This window comes from Centruroides vittatus, unplaced genomic scaffold (assembly GCF_030686945.1).
Source record: "Centruroides vittatus isolate TY-2023 unplaced genomic scaffold, ASM3068694v2 contig_647, whole genome shotgun sequence".
Lineage (NCBI taxonomy): Eukaryota > Metazoa > Arthropoda > Arachnida > Scorpiones > Buthidae > Centruroides > Centruroides vittatus.
This window is the reverse complement of record NW_027122400.1, coordinates 16,692-23,213: the sequence shown is the minus strand read 5'-3', so window position 1 is coordinate 23,213 and position 6,522 is coordinate 16,692. Positions and strand designations below refer to the sequence as shown.

The 6,522-nt window shown below is 32.4% G+C and overlaps 2 non-coding genes across 2 annotated transcripts; one reads left to right on the top strand and one right to left on the bottom strand.

Moving 5' to 3' along the window:
- The first annotated feature begins 3,169 nt into the window (after positions 1-3,169).
- LOC136979829 (U6 spliceosomal RNA) lies at positions 3,170-3,274 on the top strand. Its single transcript, XR_010881452.1, has one exon. It is a non-coding gene; the product is annotated as a U6 spliceosomal RNA (small nuclear RNA).
- Positions 3,275-5,514: 2,240 nt separating this feature from the next.
- On the bottom strand, positions 5,515-5,619 carry LOC136979830 (U6 spliceosomal RNA). Its single transcript, XR_010881453.1, has one exon. It is a non-coding gene; the product is annotated as a U6 spliceosomal RNA (small nuclear RNA).
- Positions 5,620-6,522: the final 903 nt, after the last annotated feature.

The following is a 6,522-nucleotide window of genomic DNA, read 5'->3' as shown; positions in this document are numbered from 1 at the left end:
GGCGGGCACAGCTTCCCTATCATCAAATGTCACCCCACGCCACTTCATAGCATGCAAGTAATTATCTCTCCGTACCCTTCGTCTGCTTCATTACTTATTTCACAAATTGCACGGACATCTATGCATCAGGATCCACAGAAATGGGCTGAACCACACTATTTTTCACGCATTACACAGAATCTTTTTACGTTGTTATTGTCAAACAATCGGTCTTTCCGATGGTTTCACCGCCACGGCAGTAGCTTTATTTCCGGAGGCACTCCCTGCATTATAGTATCCTCCATATTTTTGTTCGACTTTCTTAAGGTTTTCATCTGTAAGTAACTTATTGACAACCTCTGGACAGATTTGAGGTAGGAGAGAGCGGGGCTTAAAGTTCCCGGGGTAAGTTGTTCCGATCGAAATAGCTCCACAAGGAAAAAATATATATATAATTAGTAAATATGTCATGAAATCGAACGTTTCTGCGCACCGACGGCAGCTATCTTAATCAGGCCAGTGACGTCCGGTACATTGGAAAGAGAGCCTGTACGTCGCTGATCCACATAAGTAAATATTTTCGTGTTTAATATTTTTGGTATATCTGGCGAATTTAAATAGTTAGCGATTAGTTGTTTGGTATTTTTATTCAAAAATATATCGAGTATCTTGATATACTACGCTAAAACTATATATGTCTCGTAACCTAATCTAGTAGCTGCTGTTTTCAACCCATGTGCTATCGGGGCTAGATGTTCCCTTCTTTCGGGGCATGTTGTGACCTTGAAACAACTTGCCCCAGTTCATCTGTACCGGTAATGCAGTAAAAATAATGTTTTTTTTCCTTTTGCAGTATGAGGACTTATATTCGAAAAACAACACGGGGTTCTGTATCTCAGGAGTTGATGCAAAGAGCTGCAGATGCAGTTATTAAAGATGGTAAAAAATAAAAATAAAAACTGTTGCCAGAGAATTAGATATTTGTCATATGACGTTATATAGATTTGTAAAGAAGTTGAAATCTGGAGTAGAAAACGCTGCGATTGGCTACAAAAAAGTAAAATTGGTCTTTATTGAAGAACAGGAAAACAAGTTAGCAGAGTATTTGTTAAATGTAAGCTTTACTGACGAAAGACAAATCTTGGATCAGCCAGGGTCATCAGGAGTTGTAGATTTGCCTGCAACTTCTGGTGTTATACAAGAACTTGGAAAGGATGTTCCTTTCTCCCCTTTTCTTTAAGTAAAAGTTATAAATGTTAAAACATAAAAATGTTTTCTTTATAATAAATTTAAGAAAAACAACTAATTATTGATAAGATATTATTGATTAGTCTTTAAATAAATACTTAGTTAAATAAATTATTGATTTTTTTACATATCACACCTTCCATAGATCTTGTAACAACTTGCCCCATTCTGTTAACAACTAGCCCCGAACCGGGGTAAGTTGTTACTTTCCGACTTTAGGTATTGTATTATTAATTATAAAAAAACTTACAAAAAATCAACCCCAAAAACTGTATTTATAGCAAAGTTAGATATATTACTAAATTTTAATCTCTTAATACTTATGCTAGAATTATGTTTCCTTAACAAAATATAAGGTTGATTAAAAAACGGAACTTGTAGCCCCGCTCTCCCCTACTCAGCCCCATATTTGCTTTGCGGCCAAACATAACCGGTTTTCCTTGTACCAAATTCAGTTCAGGCCATATGTTCTTTAGTCCATTTATAACTTGGTTCGCAAATTCTCTCCCATTATCTGATTGAAGCACACTTGGAGCACCTGTAGTGGTGAAGATATCAAGTAGCTGGTAAGCAACTTCTGCTCTTTTGCTTTTCCGAGGTCGAAATAATATAAATTTGGTTAAATGTTTCTGATAATTGAATATAAACTTGTATTATTTATAAATATTGCTTTTTTCTTGCTGAGGTTGTGTATTACCGTAAGTTAGGGTATGTACAATTTTAAATAAGCAAGTTTAAAGAATGCAAACTTTATTCCAAAATAATTTTGATTTTATCAGGTATAAAAAAAAATAAAAATAACGAGTAATTATTATTGTGACGATGTCACAATAGCGGGCTTCAATTTTTTAGATTTTGATGCACAATGCACTTGATTTTAGTAGTGTCTTGCTCCTACTCATTATACTTTACCTGTTAACAAGAAAGTCTTGCCGATCGTCTATCTAACTGTTCTTGAGAAATTTTTGAATTAAAATAACATGACTTCCGGTAAAAACCAGAAGTTCGTATGTAATTAATCGAGACCTTCGATTCCTAAGCTTTCCATACTTGGTCTCTATAGATCTGGAATTTTAAAATTACAGTTACAATTAAAATTAAATAATCCAACGATTTCTCTATTGATCTACATCTACAGATTTTATATAGTTTCATTGAATGCATTCCATTTTCCACCGAGAATCTTATGTCATTTAAAATGAATGCATTAAGGACTTAAACAATATTGTTTATTTTTGAAATAAGATACACAAAATGTCTCTTCACTTTTTTAATAATAACATAATATTGTACTTAAAATGATAAGTTACTTGTGTATTATACATTTATTTACATTATGCATATACAAAATTCTGGTTGATACCGGTATAATCTTTTAATGCATCTTAGCTTTTTACTTTCCATGATTCATTTGCTGGTATAAACGAACATTGACAATTAATGAATAAATGTTTTTAACGCCGAAAAATGATTTCAAAATAAAAATGAAACAACTGATATATCCCGAAAAAACAATAAATTCAAAACATATTTTTGGATGCTTCTGACAATTAGAAAAATAATGCGAATAAATTATCCAAAGTAATTTGAAACGATAAAGAAAAATCTTGTTGGAGAATTGTTATTTCCAATTTAATAACTCTGTTCGTAATTAATACATTTCAACGGAACCTTCGCATTTAGTCTTCTTTTGAAATTTTAATCTTCAGATTCCACAAACTACGAAAATGGACGGAATGTTATGTGTTGCGCTATTTTTTAAGGTTGACGATTTTCGGGATGTGGGTCATCTCGTTGAGAGCTGAGCCGAACTGCCATTTATCTACTACTTGCATTACACAGGGTCGACGATCAAAAGGTAAAACAGGATGGCGTCTATCGTCAAAGTACTCTCGATTGGTTCGCTACCTGAAATAAAATTGGAATTATGAATAATCAATTGATACAACTTCGGTACTATAAATCCTAAAATTGGAACGACACAGAGAAGAGTAGCGTGCCCCTGAGCAAGAACGACATGCAAAATCGTCAAACGTTCCATATTATTATTTACTCTTGGGTCTTGAGACTTGTTGTGTAGTTGGATAATACTGCTTGTGGTCTTTAAAAACTGATAATACTACTACTACTGATTATTGAAACATCTATTGTTCACAATAAAAGACTTATAACAAACGAAATTCATTGTTGAGCCTTCTAACTTATTTCAAACAACAAATACAACTTAAAAATCTCATCGATCTATAATATTAATTTAAATTTTTCTTCTAATTAATAATACCTACGTTCCGTTTGTCCAAAAAGTGTACATTTAACGACAGTTTGATGTCAACTCTTCAGTTTTACAATGAAAGAGCCGAAAAAATGACGTCAAGTCATTCCGGACGAAACGAACTAGTCTAACATACTAGATAACATAGTTGGAGAGCAGAGCAGAATTTTGCTCACCAGGGTCGCTGCGGCTAAGATTCGAAGGAAAGTGGGCCAAGTATATACAAAACACACAAAACTGATACGGTAACTCGACTTCTAAACATGAGACCTTTCTGAATATAAGAAAATTCAGAAGAAGGAACCGTAGACTTTTTTTTCAAAATGCAGGGCTTCCGAATAAATGGCAAAAAGTAATTGCACAATTAATTTTTATTTTTGAATAAAAAATTATTTATTTATCTCCATTACTTTAAAAATGCACTTTTTATCCTTCCTCAAAGATAATTTTGTTTCGTATTTAAAAAGTTGGTTTGGCCTAAAATGATTTTCTAAATAAAAATTCAGAAGCTTTCGCAAAATATATTTTTTCAATAAAATCATTAAAAATACCTTAAATTAATTATTACAAAATAATATAAATTAATGGTATTGAAATCACTATAACACTAATTCACGGTATAAGACAACGAACGATCCACAAAACATCAAATTACTCTCGGTGTTCACCAAGTCGCCTAAACCTGATGAAACATACTTCGCAGAATAATCAACACGAAAGTGAATCTAACTAGTTTCTCTACTTATAAATACAGTGTTTATGTTAATTGATTGATTAAAAGTGGCATCGGATTTTTGTTAAAATATTTCTTGAAAAATTACTCTGCTTAAAATGATACTTATATAATGTCCCATAAAAAACTAATGAAACCAGGTTGAAAAAGTAAAGCTCAGCAAAAACATCTAAGTAAAGGAAACTTTTTAAAGTTGCGGCATAAGAATATTTGATTTGACGGTGAGACTCAACGTGTGAATAAATTACACATTACACAGACTACAAATACAGAAAATTTCGTATGAAGCAATGTCCCCATGATAATGAATCGGAAAAATAAGCATCTTCACAGAAAAAGGCTTCAAGCTTTACTTCGTGCCTTAAAGTCGTTGCACGTACTTATTTGACTTAATGAATTTGACAGAACGTTAGAACATTTTTAAGCAGTATCAGTGAAAAAAGATTGAGGCACAAAGTAAAGCCCGAAGCCTTTTCTGTCACGTTGTTTATTTTTTCTATTTATTATCACTGGGACATTGCTTCATCCGAATCTCCCGTAGTTGTAGTCCGAGTAATGTGCACTTGACACGTTGAGTCTTACTGTCAAATTTGCTTCCAATATTCTTATGCCATAACTTTCAAAACGTTCCTTTATTTAGATGTTTTTGCTGAGCTTACATTTTTAAACCTGGTTTCAAACCAAGTATTTTTCAGTCATCAATTACTTTATAATAGAATTATAAAGTAATTGATGACTGAAAAATACTTGAAATCTCATTAAAAAACTGGTGAAACCAGGTTTAAAAATGTAAGCTCAGCAAAAACATCTAAATAAAGAAAAGTTTTGAAAGTTATGGCATAAGAATATTGGAAGCAAATTTGACAGTAAGACTTAACGTGTCAAGTGCACATTACTCGGACTCTCCAACTATGTTATCTAGTATGTTAGACTAGTTCGTTTCGTCCGGAATGACTTGACGTCATTTTTTCGGCTCTTTCATTGTAAAACTGAAGAGTTGACATCAAACTGTCGTTAAATGCACACTTTTTGGACAAACGGAACGTAGGTATTATTAATTAGAAAAAAAATTTAAATTAATATTATAGATCGATGAGATTTTTAAGTTGTATTTGTTGTTTGAAATAAGTTAGAAGGCTCAACAATGAATTTCGTTTGTTATAAGTCTTTTATTGTGAACAATAGATGTTTCAATAATCAGTAGTAGTAGTATTATCAGTTTTTAAAGACCACAAGCAGTATTATCCAACTACACAACAAGTCTCAAGACCCAAGAGTAAATAATAATATGGAACGTTTGACGATTTTGCATGTCGTTCTTGCTCAGGGCCACGCTACTCTTCTCTGTGTCGTTCCAATTTTAGGATTTATAGTACCGAAGTTGTATCAATTGATTATTCATAATTCCAATTTTATTTCAGGTAGCGAACCAATCGAGAGTACTTTGACGATAGACGCCATCCTGTTTTACCTTTTGATCGTCGACCCTGTGTAATGCAAGTAGTAGATAAATGGCAGTTCGGCTCAGCTCTCAACGAGATAACCCACATCCCGAAAATCGTCAACCTTAAAAAATAGCGCAACACATAACATTCCGTCCATTTTCGTAGTTTGTGGAATCTGAAGATTAAAATTTCAAAAGAAGACTAAATGCGAAGGTTCCGTTGAAATGTATTAATTAGGAACAGAGTTATTAAATTGGGAAATAACAATTCTCCAACAAGATTTTTCTTTATCGTTTCAAATTACTTTGGATAATTTATTCGCATTATTCCTCTAATTGTCATTGCCATTTTTATGTATTTTTTAATATGAATTTCAAGTTTTTTAGTGTATTCATGAGTTTTATATTTTTATATTACACTAAATTTGTCGGGAAGAAATACTTGGACTCTTTCTATTTATTATTCGGTATTGACACCATTATGAGTTTATTTCAATATTGAATCTTAAATAATTTCAGTTGATATCTGAATATTGATAGGCTATGCTTAATTCAAATTCGTGTAACTTTTCAGTTGGAACGAATGCGAGCTTACCAATTGCATTCACTTTTCCCAATGTTTCCATTTAAACAGGTTGAAAGTTTTTAATATTTTATTTCAAAAATTCATTTACCATCTTCCAATATACATCGTTAACCCTTTCCATGCGGAAAACCTTTGGCATTAAGTAAATAGGTGGAATCCGTTATGCGGCGCATTTTTGCGTTTTTTGGGTAATTTTTTAAATCGCAATATTTCGCTTCAATATCGCGCTATATGCAATCTGTTTTTTGTGTTTGATTAAA